The sequence below is a fragment of the Aedes albopictus genome, chromosome 1, assembly GCF_035046485.1.
Source record: "Aedes albopictus strain Foshan chromosome 1, AalbF5, whole genome shotgun sequence".
Lineage (NCBI taxonomy): Eukaryota > Metazoa > Arthropoda > Insecta > Diptera > Culicidae > Aedes > Aedes albopictus.
The window spans coordinates 233,597,293-233,618,657 of record NC_085136.1 but is presented as its reverse complement, the minus strand read 5'-3'; the positions used below and the strand labels follow the sequence as shown (position 1 = coordinate 233,618,657).

The window sequence follows — 21,365 nt, the reverse complement described above, 5'->3', positions numbered from 1 at the left end:
GAGCTTACGAAAGCAGCGCACGCATTGTCCGATATTCACAATCGAGACGTTACTTTGACAGCTAGTTTTGCGCCGTATAAAAAAATCTTAAAAAAATGTATGTTTTGATGTATAAGCCCGTGTGTGATACGTATAGTGACACAAAACAAATCAACTCATGTGCGAAAAATAATAATAGCTAACAAAAGCTTGCAATTAATTAGTATACATGCTATTCATGGCGAGTTCTCCAATTTTTTAGGTTGTTTTTTAATGTTTTTTTTAACAAATTTTAAATATGGTCTGGGACCATTTGGGCAGGAGCACCTATTTTGGGCACTTGCTGCTGTAGCTCAGTCAATTTTCAGCCAATTGTTTTGATTTTTGTAATACGGTCAGATACGCCCAGTCTTTAGCCATGTACAAAATTTCATATCAATTATTTTGAAATTGACTGAGTACACAGATTTATCTACAAGATATTCCAACAACATTGCATACTTTTAGGCGTTTATCAATGTATGGAGATTTATGTCACAATAATTGTGTGTATAGTTCAAAGATTGTTTTATTAGGTGTAGAGTATAAGGTATGTGTGGGTATGTATTGTTATCTATTTGTTGGCCCGTCCTGCCGCTGCGGCCTTTCCTTTCCCCTTCTTCACGGGGGGGCCTTCTTCGGCGGGGCCTTGGTTTCCTCGTCGTCGTCGCTGCTCTTGTTGCTTGTGTCCAGAATTGCTACGAGCGGGGTGGGGGCACTTTTCCTCTTCAGCCCGGCCGTTGTAGCCTTGCTAGTGCCCCCACCCTGGTCGGAGGGTTCGGCCACCTTCGGCTTCGGCTCGACCTTACGTGCCTCCGGAGCTGCTTTTGGTGGCACAACGTAAGACTTCTTGTTATCTTTCTTGTATGTGGCCCGGGCCTTGATGGCCGGGATGTTCCTATCGATCATCATCCGGTTTATCGCCATTTCTTGCCTCCAGACTTTGCATACTTGGGCAGTCGGGTGGTGCCCTCCTCCGCAGTTCCGGCATTTCAGCGGGGGGCACCGCCCTTCATGATATTGGCCGCAGTCTGGGCATGCCGCGTTGTTGCGGCATGCCCCGGCCGTGTGTCCGTATATGTAACAGTTTTTGCACAACATAGGCCGGGGGTAAAACGTGGCCACCTTCGCCTATAGCACCCCGATCTTCACTTCCTTCGGCGGCTGAGGGAGGTCAAAGGTGAGAACGAACGTACCGTTCTCCCCCCGGGCCTGTACCCGGGTGACCTTCTGCGCCTCGAGATGCTTTTGGATTACTTCCTCGGTCTTATTTCGGATGGCCGGGCATTTAATCACGCCTTCGCTCCCGTTTAGGGAGGCGTGTTTACTGACCTCGACATAGGTTCCATCGTCGATCCTGATCAGTGTTGCCAGTCTCTCGGCCGTCTCGCTATCCTCCGTAGTGATAAGGTATTCATCATTCTTTCTCTGTTCGTATCTAAGAATTTTTAGCTCAAATGCTTCGATGGTTGCATCGATGGCCCATGGGTCGATTTCTCCACCTTCTTTCGCACGGAGGGTGAAGTATTGGGTCATCTTGGTATCCTTATTTTTATCACTTATCACTTTCTGTGGAAGGATAAAGATATCTGTTAGTATTCTTCTTCATAAGAAAGCTATTTGTACTTGCAAAAGAGTTATTAGAAACATTTTCTACCAGTTTTCACAAGGGTTGAGGATCTCCCCATCAGAGCAACGGAGTACGATAGAGCACTTGGATGGCTCCCGCATCGGCAGCGAGGACGGCGAGCCCAACCGCAGCACGCGAGTTCACGACAACCATCAGCGCACGGATTACCTATGGCTGCAGAGTCATATCGGAACGAAATGGTCTACCTGATAGTTTGTTGCAGCAGGGTAAACTAAATTCACTGGAGACCTCCGGAAAACAACATGATGGTTGTTATCTCGTGACAAAGTCTAGCCACACCACGAACATTTGCCCGGAAACCAGTTCATATAACTTCCTTAGGCTACCCCTCCGAAATCCCCATGATGACATACATATAAATATAAAAGGTAACAATAAGGAACGAACTCACCGAGTAATCCTGTTCAGCTGGTTTTCTGTGTTTGCCTTCGGTCTCAGCATCCTAATGGTATAGTATGCAGTACTGTTCACTCGTTCACACCAATCGCTGATTCTCCGGTCGTCCATCGAAGGATAACCGAAAAAAAAATAAGCGCGAATGTCCGACGAACATAAAAATAATCACTCGGATACTGGCATTGTTTACGATGGGATCGCACTCGAACTGTTTTTCCCTCCCGACTTTGGAATGACGACGAACACAGGGGGAATGACACTCCTTTTGCTAATCGGAAAAATCCGCATCCAGCCACCAAAGCAAACTGGCCGGATCAGAACATGCAGAGTCACTTATTGGAGAATTTCTCGATGAACTTCTGAAAGAACTCTTGAAGGAACATCAGCAAAAGTCCTCTTTGTTTTTTTTTATTGAAGGTTTATTAATTGTTTATCAACTTTTCAGATGAATCGCTGGCAGCTTTGTTAAGGATTTTTTTGAAGACTTGAGGAAGAAATTTCTGAAAAGATTCCCGAGGGAAGTTCTGGAAGAAGTCTCCCAGAGCAACTCCTGTAAGAACCATACAAAGCTACAATAATTTACTCAGGACCCCATTTTTTAGAGTTTCTTCGGCAATTTCTTCTTAAGGATTACCATTTCAACCTTGTCTATTTTTTTGTTGATAATAACTGAACGATTTTTTTTTTCTTTTAATGTTTTATTTCAGTATATTTTCGAAGTGCTCTCTATTTTGCCTTACACAAATATTCAATCTTCTCTTTGTTTTTTTAACAATGGACATATTTTCCATTTTTGTCTGAACTGTATGAGCCCCAAGAAATATCCTCTCAATGAGCTGCTCCCGCGTTTAAGTTGGAACTGAATAAACTTCTTGTTTCATGTGACCCCACAGATAAAAATCCATCGGAGTCAAATCGGGGCTCCGAGGAGGCCAACCAATTGGTCCATTACGGCCAATCCACGGTTGCCGGAATGTAGCATTGAGCCAATCTTTTACGGCATTAGTCGAATGGGGTGGCGCTCCATCTTGTTGGAATACGAGATTCCTCCTGGTTGCCAGGACCACTTCTTCCAGCAGCACTGGCAGCACGTTTCTTAAAAAATCTAGGTACTGCGCACTGTTCAGGTTTCCGTCAAAAATATGGGGGCCAATTGAATGATGCCCAATCATGCCGGCCCATGCATTGACCTTGAATGTACCTATACTGTGTTTTTGTTTGTTTAAAAACTACAAGGGTATAACCCTAGGGGTTGTACGAAAGGGTGACGTAGGACCACGATGACTTGGATTCAGTAGTGTGATGATTCTTGTAGAAGGGATATTATATCCTAGAATTACGAGGTTTGTTGCTGCAAATTACTCTTTCATGTTCATTACTCCTTCCATAAGCATTTCAAACAATTTTGCCATGGCCGTAAATTTCACAAGACTGCTGCCAAGTCCTCTACCAATTTACCATTCAGTACTTTTCGGGACTACCGATAGAAATTTCTCTCAAGAGTTAATCGTTAATTTCTGCACGACGGCTTTGTACTAGTAGGTTTTGAAATGTTGGAATTTACGTGTTTTCAATTCGGTAACTGTTCAAATTGGATTTCACTAGATATAACAACTATAAACGCGATACTAGCACGGTTCGTCAAGAAGAGGCTGAAGAACGGCGTTCGGCGAGAAGGGCACATTGATTGGTGAAAAGGCAGAAGAGTTAGTTAGAATCCGATCGGCAAGAGGAAAGCAATGAACATCAATTTTACAAAACTGATGGCAAGTCTACTACCAATTAACCATTCACTCCTTTTCAGAACTACCGATAGAGGTTTCACTTAAGAGTTAATCATTAATTTCCGCACGGTGCCTTCATAGTACATCGTTGGTTTCGAAATGTCGACACCTAATTCTAGGAGAATTAGGTAATAACTCTGGCAGAAAATTCAGAATTGTAGTCCTCACAACGGCTGTTTAAATTTGATTTCGTGATATGAAAATGTGATCAACTTGCAGAAGAGATTTGTTCGACGATGGTGCTGGCTCCGATGTCGAAATTTTAATTCACGCGGGACCGGGTTAGCTCCGATGAAGTAAATAATTATTCCCAGTTGCTGTCCTCCCATCCGCTGCCGCACTGGGAAAATGCGAATGAGCCACCATCGCCACCTGCTCAGTTGCCGGCGGTGCGTCTACCGCGCCCAGCGGCGCTTTTGCAGTGGTTTGTTTCAAAATGTCGGCATTTGCTAGGAAAATTTAGTATTAACTCCTGTGGAAAATTCGATTTCTAGCCCTTAGAAGGACTGTTTGAATTTGATTTCGCAAAATCAAATCTGCTTGAAATCCTGAAGATCAGTTGCTTCGACGATGGTGCTGGCTCCGATGGTGGAAGTGCAAATGACGCACGCTCCGATGATGAAAATTTGATTTCACCACCGCCGCTACTGCTCGGTTGGCAGCGTCCGTCCGTCTGTCGTGTGAGAAGAATGGGAAAGCGAAACGCAAAAGCGCTCTCGCCGACCCCACCGCACTCGATGACGCACAGAAGAATACTGAGCGAAAACGAGAAGAAGATTTGAATTTATACTCCAGGAGCGCTCCGCTGATGCGTTCTCGTCGAGGCATCGAAGAAGACTGATGGAAGATGAGAAGAAGCAGTAAGCTTACATACGCCGCAAAAATTTGGATTCCCCTCTCGCACGTGATTGGCTAGACGAGAGAGGGGTTAAAATCAGTGATGCCATGCAGATTTACCTGCAATCAAAGAGATGTAGCACAAGTTAAGAGTTATTTAATATTAAACATTATTAAACTATTGCTAATAAGTAGACTGCTCATTATCTATAAATTATCTTAGACAAACTATGTTTCATACGATAAGCCTTCAATTATTGGCCAAATCAGTGTAAATTAATCAAATTATTGCGATGGAAAATTATATTGTAATTTGGCAACACCGGTCAACGATTTTCATTTTCATTCTTCAAACCTAAATGTTGTATGAATTGAAGAAAATTGATGGTTTTATTGCTCTTTATAGATAATTTAATTTAATTTAATTCTTTAATATCACTCTATTTTGGCAGATTCAAAATCAAATCTATCATAGATGCAAGAAAGCGCGATTTAATTTCCACACGACGCATTCGTTCAAGTTGGTTTTGAAATGTCGGCACTTTCTAGGAAAATTCGGTAACAACTCTTGCAGAAAATTCAGAATTGTAGTCCTTACAAGGACTGTTTAAATTTGATTTCACGAAACCATAATGTGGTCAACTTTAGGAAGGAATTTGTTCATCGCAGATGCTGGCTCCGATGTCGAGATTTCAACTCACGCGGGACCGGGTTAGCTCCGATGAAGTAAATAATTATTCCCAGTTGCTGTCTTACCCATCCGCTACCGCACTGGGAAAATGCGAATGAGCCACCATCGCCACCTGCTCGGTTGCCGGCGGTGCGTCTACCACGCCCAGCGGCGCTTTTGCAGTGGTTTGTTTCAAAATGTCGGCACTTGTATTAACTCTTGTGGAAAATCCGATTTCTAGCCCTTAGAAGGACTGTTTAGATTTGATTTCGCAAAATCAAATCTTGGAGATCACTTGCTTCGACGATGGTGCTGGCTCCGATGCTGGAAGTGCAAATGATGACGCACGCTCCGATGATGAAAATTTGATTTCACCGCCGCCGCTACTGCTCGGTTGGCAGCGTCCGTCCGTCTGCCACGCTCGGCAGTCTGGTGAAGAATGGGCAAGCGAAACGCAAAAGCGCTCTCGCCGACCCTCCCCAGTTCCGCACTCGACGACGCACGGAAGAACACTGAGCGAAAAGGAGAAGAAGATTTTAATTTATACTCCACGGGCGCTCCGCTGATGCGTTCTCGTCGAGGCATCGAAGAAGACTGATGGAAGATGAGAAGAAGCAGAATGCTTTTATACCGCAAGGAAAAATCCAAAATTCTGCTTGCACGTGATTGGTCAGTGAAAAGATGGGTCAACAATTTTCTATTTTTCAATAGTTTATGATTGAAAATAGTAACTTTCAAGTTTTGTAGAAAATTGTTGTGCAGTTTTCCCATCGATTCGAGCTATAATCCGAAAAATCCATCGTTTACTTATTGAGTTATTAACGTTTGAAATCTTTCATAACTTCGTGACGCGGCCGATTTTTGGTTTTTGCAAAGTGTACCCCGGTATAGAAAATAAAGACGTAGTCCTACGTCAAAACTCGTGGATTTTCAGTGGCCCAGGTATGGTCATTATGTGTATTGAAGAATCCTGCACGTGTAAAAGTGTATTCATCCGACCACAGCACATTATTCAAAAAATTATTGTCAGTGCCCAGTTTATCGATCATAAAGGTACAAAAGTCCAGCCGCTTTGCTGAATCTCCTGGCCGGAGCTCTTACACTTGCATGGTATGAAACGGATGCAATCCCTCGTTGTGCACCACGCTCCATACGTCCCTATGGAAAATATGGAGCTGCGCCCCCACTCGTCGGGTACTTGTAGTAGGATCTTCCTGCACTGCCCTGAGAATTTGCTCTTTTACTTCCGTTGTTAATCTTCGACGCGGTTGATCTGCCCGGGGTGCCGTTGAAAACAATGTCTCCTCCTGGACACGGCGATACGTTGTTGAAAATGTTCCTATATTACGTTATGCACTTTTGTAATAAATATGTTAGGGGGATTAGGGGCATAATGGACACCCGGGGCGAAATGGACACCCCTGTTTTTGCCGAAACCGTTGACTTTTATGTAAAACTTTTGATGCATAAGTGTAAAGGAACAAGTCATTGTTCTATTTTACAAAAGTACCATTTATATTCCTTCAAAATAATCAAAATATCATTGAAATTGAAGTATGTTTTTCAAATGGTGGATTTCTTATAATTTCGAAGCAGCAGCAAATAAGGTATTACGAGTGTTTGAGTGTGTCCACCATAAAAACAAGTGAATTGTTAGCTTATCTACATGTATACGCAGATCTAGCAATGAATGAAATATTATATGTTTGATCAGAATTTACTCAAAATAGCAATTGCAATGTTGTAGTCGATTCGGGGCGAAATGAACACTGGCAATTATGAATGGATGTACGCGCGTTGCATACTGTTAGGCGTTTTAGAGAGTATGGAAAAAATCAATCCGCTTATTTTAGCCTAAAACTTATTTAATTAACTCTGATGTTATGTAAACTCGTCTAAGATGGATTATTATAGCTGTGGTATTGATCTCCGTAGGCAAATTACTTAACTGGCCGATGTTATCAAAGATACAGCATAAAACATGCAGGGGTGTCCATTATACCCCGATGGGTGTCCATTATACCCCGATGGGTGTCCACTGTCCATTTCGCCCCGTACCTTTCCTGCCAGCCCTGAAAAACACTCGGTTTACAATTCATTATTTCTTCACAATAATGATATTACCCCTGCTGTAAATGATTGAAATACGTAGGAAACAAGTTAAAGTTGTAAACCAACTAATAATATGTTAAATTTTTGCCTGTTATACAGGCCTAACGTACTCATTTGCTTAGGGTGTCCATTATGCCCCTAATCCCCCTACTCGTAGATTAATATTTTCTTACTTGAATCTGGTAGAGCACGGTTAGGGAATCTAACGTCTGTACTCTTCTCTAGCGGCCGCTGCATTCCCGTCTGCAAACCCATAGCAGAAAAGAATATCTGCCAATTCCACTCCAGAGTACCGTAATCCGGGGTACCGTGATTTCGGGTGAAATTGATCAGTGGGGTGAAATTGATCGACGTGAGGGCAATTTTTATTTGTCAAAAATAATGTTTTGAACTTAAAACAATTTGTAAAAAATGACCATCATCTGGCTCAAGGGTTATTGAATGATGAGTTTACATGTTTTACAGATAATTAGTCACATATTTCTGTATTAAATTTGAAATTTTCCGAAACTGTGTGTTTGGCGATTTTTAAAGACACTTTCAAACTTTTGTAACCGTAGCTGTATCGCACATGGAATTAATATTCGAATGAATGTTTATAGCTGCCAAGTGTTCGCCAATCCCGATTTCGTCATCAAAAGTTCTATAAATATTGATATTTATGTATAAAATTGTACTTTTTCTAATGTAATGACTTGTTAGTAGGGAAATTGCATACTTTGAGGCGTTTTAGTTAGATTTATTAACCTTCCTTAGTCCCTAAAAAAAAGTTACAAATAAGACCCTGGGGTCATTTTTGACCCCAAACTTTGAACGGCTCTCAAAAATCAGTGGCTGGGCCGATTTTGATTTTCTTTGGCCCAAATGAAAGCCACACATGTCTAGTTTTCAAAACCCCCGGAGAGTTCCGGATTTGGTCACTGTGGCCACCGGGAACCTGCTTCAACTGAAAAATGCCGCTTTAGAGACCCTAACTTTGGCAAGCTATAACTTTGCAACCGAACAAGTAATCAGGACCGTTCAAGAATCGTTGGAAAGGTATTCACGTGGACTTTGATTAAAGACATTAATATTGACTAATTCTTAAGAACCGGTTCCGGAAATCCGGAACATCCGGAAAGTAATGTTTTTCACGATAATGTGCTAGAAAGCACATTCATATTATTCACAGGATAGAAGTTTTTGCATCAAACTTCTTTAGGCCATAATACAATCTGTCGAGAACTATTTCTGTATGTTTCTGGTTATGTCCCGTCCTTCTGGAACCGGTTCCAGGGATCCCACAAGATGGCCCACGAGTTGACTGTAACGAAATTGAACGGTTTTCCGCGCTAAACACATCTGCGTTGGTTATTTCATGATGAAATCTCAATAATTTTACATGCTCCATATTGTTGTGATATGTAAAAATATTGTTGGACATTGTGGTCTTATGTGGCCACCGGAGTGACCACCGGAGAAACCCGTATTGAGGGGCTTCCATGTTTTTGCAACAAAGATAGGCATTCGACGGCTCTAACTTCATGATATTTCATGGCCATGTGGCTTCTGGCATTAAATAGAAGAATTGACCATTCTGGTCTGTTTTGGCCACCGGAGTGACCACCGGAGAAATCCGTATTGAGGGAGTTTCATGGTTGTGCAACAAAGATAGGCATTCGACGGTTCTAACTTCACGATTTTTCATGGCCATGTGGGTTCTGGCATTGAAAAGAAGAATTGACCACAATAGTCTGTTTTGGCCACCGGAGTGACCACCGGAGAAACCCGTATTGAGGGACTTCCATGTTTTTGCAACAAAGATAGGCATTCGACGGCTCTAACTTTATGTTTTTTCATGGCCATGTGGCTTCTGGCATTAAATAGAAGAATTGACCATTCTGGTCTGTTTTTGGCTACCGGAGTGACCACCGGAGAAATCCGTATTAAGGGAGTTTCACGTTTTTGCAACAAAGATAGGCATTCGACGGCTCTAACTTCATGATTTTTCATGGCCATGTGGCTTCTGGCATTGAAAAGAAGAAGTGACCACAATGGTCTGTTTTGGCCACCGGAGTGACCACCGGAGAAACTCGTATTGAGGGAGTTTCATGTTTTTGCAACAAAGATAGGCATTCGAAGGCTCCAACTTCATGATTTTTCATGGATATGTTGCTTCTGGTATTAAATAGAACAATTGAATATTCTGGTTCGCTTTGGCCACCGGAGTGACCACCGGTGAAATTCGTATTGAGGGAGTTTCATGTTTTTGCAACAAAGATAGGCATTCGACGGCTCTAACTTCATGATTTTTCATGGCCATGTGGCTTCTGGCATTAAAAAGAAGAATTGACCATTCTGGTCCGTTTTGGCACTGGCTCGGTCCACGGCGACGGCGGCGACGACGACGAAGTGATGATGAAGAATAAATTAACGACAGTTTGGTTTGGGGGAGACCACGCAAAGTAGTTGGAACGAATCGAGGATAATGATCGAGCATATGATGATGAGGATCAACAACGGGGCGCAAGAAATTTTTTAGGGGTTACCAATCGTGATGTTGTCAGAGGCGTAGCTGGATGTTCATCATACGTTATTTATTTATCGGCGCAAATATTGTGTATATGATAGTTGTGGAAATTTTACTATACTGTTGTTGAAAGCTTTATTGAATTAAAGCTCTGATTCATTAGACGGACTCAGAGATGAGCCAGCCTAGGGCTGCAAATCTCTTAAATAAAGATAATAATGATAATAATAATTTGACGGACTTTGTGGTTTAATGTTTAATGTTCCTGATTACTCCTGGGCACTGGGTTTTATCCCTGGCCCTGACCAGTCTCTTTCAACTTATTTTATAACTTTGTATATACAGTCGAGACTCCTATAAGATCACAGGTCGGGGGGCGCAATAGGAATCCGCTTAATAGGAGACTAAGAGCTTATGGGTTTTCGGCCTTTTGGGGGTATGGCCTATTATCTCGGGTGTGTTAAGAGTTAGCGCAATACTTTCTTCGGAAAAGTTTTAGGGCTTGATAAGATCTACCATTTAGAACTTTGGTTCATAGGATTAGTTGGCAACTTGGCCGCTAGAGGGACCATCAACAGTTTGATGCTAAATTGCACTACAGAAACCATATCAGGTTGTCAAGCAAACGTTACGATATGCGACAGCTCAAGACCCTGATAATTTGGAAGGATAGTGTCTTCGGAAAAGTTGTTGGGTACGCCAATAACTTACTGACGATGAGTTGCGAAGTTCAAAATTCCTCCACTGGGCGGCGCTAGTGAATATGCAAATTTTAGGAATTTCATAGCTCAGAATCCTGATAACTTACGAAGTTGGTGTCTTCAGCAAAGTTGATCAGTATGACATAAACTTACATAAAAATAAACACATGTTTCAAAATTCTGCCACTAGGTGGCGTATACCGTTTTTTTCGTCTTTTTCCGACTTTTTTGGAGTTTTTCGGCTTGGCAAAACTAGTGTCGCTCCCCCCGATAACTTATTAAGTTGGTGTCTTTGGAAAAGTTAATCAGTATGACATAAACTTTCATAACAATAAACACTTGTTTCGCAAATCTGCCACTAGGCGAAGCTAGTGACCATGCAAATTTTAGAAATCTCATAGCTCAGAATCCTGATAACTTAGAAAGTTGGTGTCTTCGGCAAAGTTGATCAGTATGACATAAACTTACATAAAAATAAACACTTGTTTTGCAATTCTGCCACTAGGCGGCGCTAGTGAACATGCAAATTTTAGAAAACTCATAGCTCAGAATCCTGATAACTTAGAAAGATGGTGTCTTCGGCAAAGTTGATCAGTATGACATAAACTTACATAAAAATAAACACTTGTTTCAAAATTCTGCCACTAGCCGGCCTTTACCGTTTTTTTTTTCGACTTTTTTTGAAGTTTTTCGGCTCAGCAAAACTAGTGTCGCTCCCCCCGATAACTAAGAAAGTAGGTGTCTTCAGCAAAATTGACCAGTATGACATAGACTTACATAAAAGGGAAACCTTGCTTCGCAATTCTGCCATTAGGTGGCGCTAGTGAACTTGCAAATTTTAGAAATTGTATAGCTCAGAATCCTAATAACTTAGGAAGATGGTGTCTTCGGCAAAGTTGATCAGTATGACATAGACTTACACAAAATGGGACACTTGTGTCAGAATTCTGCCTCTACGTGGCACCAGTAAACACGCAAATTTTGAAAATCTCAGAGCTCAGAATTCTGCAATCTTGGATAGACTGTATTCTTCATTGATGAGATACTTGGTTTGAAATTCTGCCCCTGGGCAGCATGCACATTTTATTAATTATATACCTTGATGTCAGTCGGACTCGAAAGGAATCCTCCGTGGAACTTTTAAGAGTATGCCAATTGAAACTACTAGACGAATTAATTTAATTAAAAAATTTAAAGATTCGCGAAATGTTCATAAAATTCACTAAATGGATAATATTTGTGACTGAATTCCTCGATTGCAGAACTTGATAATTCCCTAATTCAAGTGAAACATTGTTTGTCTTCCTCAAGAAAGCCCTTCTCCTACCAACTAAGACAACTTTTCATTCTGAAAAAGCTGACTTCACGTAAGTATAAGAAAATAGAGCCAGCAAGAAAGGAGAAAGCATATCAAGTACTAACAAATAATGTGGACACATTTAAAAAGATAATGAAAAGAAACGATGTGATTTTCAAGAACAGTGAACATAGACGACCAAAACGTTAAGTGGTGTTAACCAAAATATATGATGAAAGGTTTGTTTGTGAACCGAAGTAAAACTATCCTCAATTCTCGAACTAACTATATTACCATTGACAGTGCAGTATCAGACTACAAGAATCGCAGTATATTTTAACATGAATTGCCTCTACTACAGAATAACCTTGTTGAACAATAAGAATAACAACTGAGCATAAAGATAATATGTCGCGTGTCGAAGCATGAAAATTGAGCCGTCGAAAGACTGCTTCTGGTTCTAAATCTAGATAATATGAGCGTTTAAAAATAAACATAGGAGTTCCCTAGTATGTGTTTCTCCAGGGGGTCACTCCGATGGCCAAAGCAGACCAGAATAGTCAAAATTGTACACAATCATGAAGTTATAGCCGTCGAATGCCCATCTTTGTTGCAAAAACATGGAAGTCCCTCAATGCGATTTTTTCCGGTGGACACTCCGGTGGCCAAAACGGATCAGAATGGTCAATTCTTCTTTTCAATGCCAGAAGCCACATGGCCATGAAAAATCATGAAGTTAGAGCCGTCGAATGTCTATATTTGTTGCAAAAACATGAAACTCCCTCAATACGGATTTCACCAGTGGTCACTCCGGTGGCCAAAGCGAACCAGAATATTCAATTGTTCTTTTTAATACAAGAAGCAACATGTCCATGAATAATCATGAAGTTAGAGCCTTCGAATGCCTGTCTTTGTTGCAAAAACATGAAACTCCCTCAATACGAGTTTCTCCGGTGGTCACTCCGGTAGCCAAAAACAGACCAGAATGGTAAATTCTTCTATTTAATGCCAGAAGCCACATGGCCATGAAAAAACATAAAGTTAGAGCCGTCGAATGCCTATCTTTGTTGCAAAAACATGGAAGTCCCTCAATACGGGTTTCTCCTGTGGTCACTCCGGTGGCCAAAACAGACTATTGTGGTCAATTCTTCTTTTCAATGGCAGAAGCCACATGGCCATGAAAAATCATGAAGTTAGAGCCGTCGAATGCCTATCTTTGTTGCAAAAATATGGAAGTCCCTCAATACGGGTTTCTCCGGTGGTCACTCCGGTGGCCAAAACAGACCAGAATGGTTAATTCTTCTTTTCAATGCCAGAACCCACATGGCCATGAAAAATCATGAAGTTATAGCCGTCGAATGCCTATCTTTGTTGCAAAAACATGAAACTCCCTCAATACGGATTTCTCCGGTGGTCACTCCGGTGGCCAAAACAGACCAGAATGGTCAATTCTTCTATTTAATGCCAGAAGCCACATGGCCATGAAATATCATGAAGTAAGAGCCGTCGAATGCCTATCTTTGTTGCAAAAACATGGAAGTCCCTCAATACGGGTTTCTCCGGTGGTCACTCCGGTGGCCAAAACAGACTATTGTGGTCAATTCTTCTTTTCAATGCCAGAAGCCACATGGCCATGAAAAATCATGAAGTTAGAGCCGTCGAATGCCTATCTTTGTTGCAAAAACATGAAACTCCCTCAATACGGATTTCTCCGGTGGTCACTCCGGTGGCCAAAACAGACCAGAATGGTCAATTCTTCTATTTAATGCCAGAAGCCACATGGCCATGAAATATCATGAAGTTAGAGCCGTCGAATGCCTATCTTTGTTGCAAAAACATGGAAGCCCCTCAATACGGGTTTCTCCGGTGGTCACTCCGGTGGCCACATAAGACCACAATGTCCAACAATATTTTTACATATCACAACAATATGGAGCATGTAAAATTATTGAGATTTCATCATGAAATAACCAACGCAGATGTGTTTAGCGCGGAAAACCGTTCAATTTCGTTACAGTCAACTCGTGGGCCATCTTGTGGGATCCCTGGAACCGGTTCCAGAAGGACGGGACATAACCAGAAACATACAGAAATAGTTCTCGACAGATTGTATTATGGCCTAAAGAAGTTTGATGCAAAAACTTCTATCCTGTGAATAATATGAATGTGCTTTCTAGCACATTATCGTGAAAAACATTACTTTCCGGATGTTCCGGATTTCCGGAACCGGTTCTTAAGAATTAGTCAATATTAATGTCTTTAATCAAAGTCCACGTGAATACCTTTCCAACGATTCTTGAACGGTCCTGATTACTTGTTCGGTTGCAAAGTTATAGCTTGCCAAAGTTAGGGTCTCTAAAGCGGCATTTTTCAGTTGAAGCAGGTTCCCGGTGGCCACAGTGACCAAATCCGGAACTCTCCGGGGGTTTTGAAAACTAGACATGTGTGGCTTTCATTTGGGCCAAAGAAAATCAAAATCGGCCCAGCCACTGATTTTTGAGAGCCGTTCAAAGTTTGGGGTCAAAAATGACCCCAGGGTCTTATTTGTAACTTTTTTTATGGGAGCTCCCCTAGGGGTCGTCCAATGTTTTGGATGAATGGAAATGATAGTTTTCCACAAAAAAATAATTGTCTGAAAATTTCAGATTTCTAGGCCTTTCGAAACAAAAGCTATAGCGAATTGAAATTCGGAAAAGGTCAAAAAAGACCCCAAGACCTTACTAAGGTTAAACTTTAAATTTAAATAATTAAGAATTTATTAACCTTGTAAAAGTTTTACAAAGCTTTTTGCATTCTGGGGTGGATAATTCAGATGGAAAATTTATTTCCAGCACTTACAAAGACATTTCACTGACTGATCAATTTCACCCCGAAACTAAAATTTCTGATTTTTTATTTCAAATGATATTTATTGCAATAAAATGATTTGCAGTAAAAGTTTCAACCTCGTTAACTGATGAAACCCGTGGTCGTACTTGTTTTAAAGCAATGAGTTTGACCATATCGATAACTATTCAAAAATTAGAAGCCAGAAACTGTGAAAAGTGATCAATTTCACCCGAAATCACGGTACCGTGATTTCGGGTGAAATTGATCATTGGGATGAAATTGTTCGGCTAGAGGTCCATTTTTATTTGTTAAAAATAACGCTTTAAACCTAAAGTAATTTGTAAAAAATATCCATTATCTGGATCATGGGTTATTGAATGATGAGTTTACAAATTTTACAGCCAATTAGTCACATATTTATGTATAAAATTCAATATTTTCCGAAACTGCGTGCTAGACGAACTTCAAAGACACTTTCAAACTTTTGTTACCGTAGCTGTATCGCAATAGCTTACGCAAATCTGACAGGAAAAGGCCTACTTTCCCACACCAAATTAACAGTGCTGTAATGGTTCATTACAGCACTGATTTGCGTTGCGTAATGAACCATTACAGCACTGTTTTCAGTTGTGGTCAACTTCTTGATTCTTTCTGGACGCAGTTTTGAAAAACTGTGACAACTGCACAGTATAACCTGTTATGTTCAGACTTTCTTAAACATGGCTATGATCATCAGTGTGCAGTTTGATGAAGAAGTTTTGGTAAAAACTATCCTCAAGTGTTTTTTTTTTAACTAGTTTTAGATTTATTAAAGTACAAGTTTGTAAAAATTACAATTCCAGCATAAAATTATTAACATTAAAATTCTCTGTTGAAGTATTACATGTGAAATAAACAAACTTAGCAAATAGTTTTTTGATTTTGAGTGTATCTCTGGATGGCATGCCTCTTAATTCAGGGAAAAGAAAGTAGTTATGATTTTTATTTCGAAGAGATGGTTTTACCGTTGCTATAATTGACTTTAGAAAAATCCAAACTGGTTTGGATAAACAACACGAAAAGAGTTTGTGTTCAATTGTTTCAACAACTCCTGGACAATGTTCACAAAGAGGGGAGTTGCGACGTCTTTGTTTGAAGAACAATTCGTTATGGTTTATCTTCCCGTGGATCGCCGTGTACCAAACGGAACGAAGATGCGAATCAATTCGGTGATCTGCTATGTTCTTGAAGATTAGCGTCCATCGGCGATTTACACTCAGCACAGCAGGATCGTTTTCTGCTAATAGTAGTTCAGAGTATATTCTCGAAGAACAGTGGTGTTGCAGAGCCTCATTGCTAAGCGTTGCTACTTCTAATGCAAAGACCTTGATTTGTGGATAAGCAGCTGGAATCTGAAGGATCTGGTCCGTATTTAAAAGCCCTCGTAAAAACGGTAGATCGTACAAATTCTCTATAATTCTGTTCGTTAATAACGAAACAGATTTCAACCCTGGACTGTGAAGATTCAAGCCTCCTCGATTTTTTGTCAGAAATAGAGTTTCTAGACGTATATGATTTTTCCCGCCAATCCAAAGAAAATTTCTGTATTCCTTAAGAATTTGTTGCTCAAATTTCTTAGGTAAGGGAAGCGTTGAAGCTGTATACCACATCTTGGATGAAACGAACGTCTTAATCAAGACTGTCTTTTGAATTAGATTCAACGAGCGTGCTCTACTCATCCACAACCGCCACTTCATATTTTTGACTACGTTAGTCCAGGTTGAGTCCATAGTCTCCTTGACGCTGCAGGAAAAACTAATTCCCAATATTTTCACACAGTTGGTGATGTTAAGCCAAGGTAGATGGTCTCCAGATTGAAAGTTTCCTATTTTCAGTGCCACTGTTTTCTGCTGATTAAGAACCGCACCAGAGACGCCATGGAAATCCATTATTATCTACACTACACGTTGTAATGTTTCCATATCAGGAACGAAGATGCTGATGTCGTCTGCGTACACGTTCAACCCATCGCCAGCACATCCAGAGTCCACAATTTTGTCTATCAGAGGTTGCATGTATAATACGAAGAGGAACATACTAAGTGGATCTCCTTGTCTTACCGAACAGTTGATTTTGAATGCCCTTGACAGTTTACCGTTGATAAGCACTCTTGAGGAAGAGTTGCTCATAATTCTTCGGAGTAGTTCTATGAATTGTTCATTGAACTTCATACGATGCATTGTTTGTAGAAGGAAACTGTGCTTCACCCTGTCAAATGCATGATCGAGGTCGAAAGACACTAACAGCGAGGATTTCTTTGAATGCTTGAGAGAGGAGATTGTGTCTAGTATTTTGCTAGTAGCTTCGAAGATGTTTCGCTCCCCGTTTGAACATTTTTGGTGTTTGGATAGAACAAATTGCAAAAGCGGGGCCATTCTACGTTTCAAAACTCTAGTCAGAACCTTGTAGTCGAAGTTTAGGAGCGTGATTGGACGATAAGCACTGATTGTTTTAGAAGTACCTTTCTTCTTGACCAGAACGACGATTCCGTTCATCATTCTGGAATCAATATTAGGACCGCGAATCATTTCGTTCAAGACAAGCGTGAACTCACGACCAATAATGTTCCAATATTTCATGTAGAATTCCTTTGGAAGTCCATCCTCTCCTGGCGATTTCCTAGAATAGCTGGATTTGATGCAACGGTGAATTTCATCAGCTTCAAGTGGATCCATCAGCTTTTCGTTTGCTGCATTATTATCAGGTATGCACGATGACGGGAGGAAGGTGCATGTCGTCGCCTGATGCTGCATGTTTTCTTGAAACAGATCTTCGAAGTATGTGACCACGCATTGCTCTATCTGATTGCTATCGTTGATGATATTCCCTCCATTATCTATTTCGGATATTAAGGTCTTGGAACGGTTTTGATTCTTGTCATAAAGGTGAAACAGAGAAGTTGGTTCTCCTGCCAGGTATGTTTCCTTCAGTTGCCGCCAATTGCTAGAAGACTCACGTTGTTTCAGGAGCATAATGCTTTTGATCCGGTTGATTCGTGTGAGTTGCGTTGGGTCGTTACCATACAAGTCATACGCTCTTGTAAGTTCGCCATGCAGAAGGTTCATTGTATTCTGGAAGTCTCGAAGCTGGAGAGAAGTGCACCATCGCAGAAAGGAAACCACTTTAGGTTTTGCGAAATCCAACCACCATAAGGACCAGGAACGAAAATGTTGTCTCTGCCGTACTATGTAATTCCATCTGTCTCGAAACCGATGGAGTGTATCCTCATCATCCAGAACATGGGGATTAAGCCTCCAGAGACCCCTCCCGATAAAACCCAAGTAACCAAAAGTTCAGATAAAAGGGTATTTTATAAGCTAAGCAGCTTGTTCGAGGTCGCTCATTAGCCTTCTAAGCAGCTTCATTTTTAAGTAATTTTGGAACTTGAAAGTTCACATAAACACGCTGGATAGCCTTCTAAGCAGCTTCTGACAGAACTTTGTCAAAATTCATGCAGAAACAAAAACGTGTTTTTTCAGAATCACACCCTGTTGGGGGGGGGGGGGGGGGGGGGTGTGATTCACGTCTGGAAATTGCTACTGATAATTATATTTTCACATATGTCGCTGGTATGTAGATTTGAACTGGATCCTCCTGCGTAATAGCCTGCCGACTTACCGCTGTGCTGTTGAAGACACTTGATAGAGTCAAGCTAACTTCACTACTGTACAAATGTGCAAAACTAGCTGCCGATAGAAAATCGATTCAAGTCAGACTTTACCTGCTGTCCACTCAATCGCAGCTGTAGTACTGTGGTAGAGCGTAGGGCTCTCACGCAGCGACTATCGGTTCGAATCCGATAGGCGGCATTTTTTTTTTTTTGCTCAAGCCTAGTATTCATTAATTTGATAAATTCATATTTGTCTTTCATTTGTGTATGATTAAACAGTTGTTTTCTGCAAAAGAAATAAATTTAATCTTCATTGAAACACAATGCTACTGAACCGAACTTCTATGAACTTGAAAGTTCCGACAAAGTTCCGAGTAGCATCTTAAGCAGCTTTAAAGTTCCGCGAAGTTCAGATAAAGTTCCGAATGGAACTTTCTGGCTGCTTAAGAGGCTAACAATTAGCCTTGCCGGAACTTGTGACCGAAGTTCCAGCAAGGCTCATCGTTAGCCTCTTAAGCAGCCAGAAAGTTCCGTTTGGAACTTTATCTGAACTTCGCGGAACTTGAAAGTGCATTTTGTCATGGGAAGCGGAACTTTTGGTTACTTGGGAAGGGCCAGTAACGGGTAGAACTATACGGATTATTACTGCTTTATGATCAGTAAAGCAGGTAACTGAGTGACTAATTGTCCTCAACCAAGCTGTTGAGGATTTCGAGATAAGAAAACGGTCTAACCTGGAGCAAGATCCAGCACGCACAAAAGTGAAATCCGTGTCATTACGACGAAGAAACCGCCAAACATCGATTAGATCTAATGAGTTCATCATTCTTGACGTCATATGACTCCGCGGGGTAGCTTCAGTTGCGTCTTTGGGATTTACCACAGAATTAAAATCACCCCCTAAGATGATAGGTCCTGTACAGTTGCGGAGATAGTGTGCACATGTTAAATTGAAGAAGTCTTCCCGAGATGTCCTATTTTGTGTTCCTGTCGGTGCATAAATATTGCACAGTGTGACCCCATTCTTTAGTGTTATCGTTATCAGTCTACCATCCAGAGATTTCTGACATAATATGTATTCGATACTAGGCTTATAAGCAATTGCGACGCCCCTATTCCTATTGTCAATGTTGAACTCTATAGAATAACCTGCCAATTGTATGGATGAATTTTCTACCTCTTGCAGATAAACTACGTCAATTTCGTTTGTACGTAAAAATGAGTTGAGCGCATCAATCTTAGTTTGACTGTGGATGTTAGCAATATTTATGGTTGCGAAATTGTAGCTCAAATTATCCATTTCTATATTTTAAGAAAGGGGCGAGCTGGATACAATATGAGGTTCGAAATCACTTTATTACTTCAATATGATACCCTAGAGTTGGATTTAATGAACGAAACTTCTATGAAAATGTTCTTTTTCAATATTTTTGACGTAGGACTACGTCTCTCTTTTCTATACCGGGTGTCATTCTAAATTTTCAGAAATCAGCCGCGTTACGTTTAAAGTGGAGATTTTGAGCGTTAATAGCTCAGCCATTTTTTGTTGAATTTTCAAAATTTTGGCACCAATCGAATGCAAATCTTTACACCAATTATGTCCAATAATAATATTTGCTGTTTTTCAATAACAAATTATTGAAAAATTGGGAAAAGTGAACCCATGTTTATTCCAGCCAATCACGATCGAGCACATTTTGGAGCACATTTTGGATGCTCCCGTCGAATATAAAAGCTACTGCTTCTTCGCATCTTCCCTCATTTGCCTTTGTCGTCTCGAGGTGAACGCATCGAACGAGAGCTGCCCACTTTCATCGTTTGCGTTTTCGCTCATTATTCTTTGACGGCCGTGTTGGCTCGATGTCGGTGGTTGTCGGCAAGGGTGCTGTTGCACATTCGCCTTCTAACCGTCTAACGCGGCAGACGAAGGAAAGAATACGTTTCATCGATTGCTCGGCGGTGGTGGCAGAGGCAGCAAAATCCACAGAAAGATCAGCGACATACGAATTTGCGAGTTGCGTCGCTGTCCTCGGGGCTCGGTCCTTTCGCCGATTGATTGGCGGTGGCGCATTGATGATAGCATCAGGAACATCCAGGGCAACAAGCGGCGGGCCAATTTTCGACGGCGTTCAGCATACAGCACGGAGGAATCCAACACGCATTGCGTGGCATGATAAATTCATGTCATTTTTTGTCTAAAATCGTCCAATATTCAATCGGTTCTTTTCAGGACCATAGAAAATTATTCATCAAGAGTTGTGAATCAGATAATTATTTCATTCCATCATGGATCGGTAAAAGTGTGGTGCAACCGAAAAGTGAAAGATTGAATGCTTGGTGGCCCCGCAAGAATGATGATGCCGGCCACTAATGGTTCCATCCGGAATTTATCAACCCTATCCGAACCATTTTTCGTGAAACATCGATAAATTATAACGTTGTTCGAGTTAAAATGATCTTAACCTTACAATATTTTGATTACTTTATTCGTTAAATGGAAATTTTCTCATTTCTCGGTTGATTAACCGTTTCAAGCGTCTGGTGCATGCGGGGCGGGTCATGCAAATAAAATATACTGAAAAGCCAGCCGAATGGGAGGAGCTTCATCTGCTAATCTAGGGCATAAAAGCTGCTCCCTCTGATTTCTTTCGTCATTTTCGTTGGATCAGTCAAGCAGGGTGGATGTCACCTCCACACCTGAGCACTACCCATCGGCGACTCTCGGCTATCGTGCTGATAGCGTCATGAATCTTATCCACGGCAGAAAGCGGCCTACCAATTTTCGGTGGCATCCTGCAGGATTAGCACGGAGAAAACCAACACGCATTGCGTGGCAAGGCGGTTTCATGCCATTTTCTTCCTGAAATCGTTACTTTATCAAACGGTCCTTATCAGGATCACCAAAAAATGAT

The 21,365-nt window shown here is 41.2% G+C and overlaps 1 pseudogene; it reads right to left on the bottom strand.

Annotated features, from left to right (window-relative positions):
* Positions 1-305: 305 nt before the first annotated feature.
* LOC115267030 (uncharacterized) lies at positions 306-3,255 on the bottom strand (annotated as a pseudogene).
* Between the last annotated feature and the right edge of the window lie 18,110 nt (positions 3,256-21,365).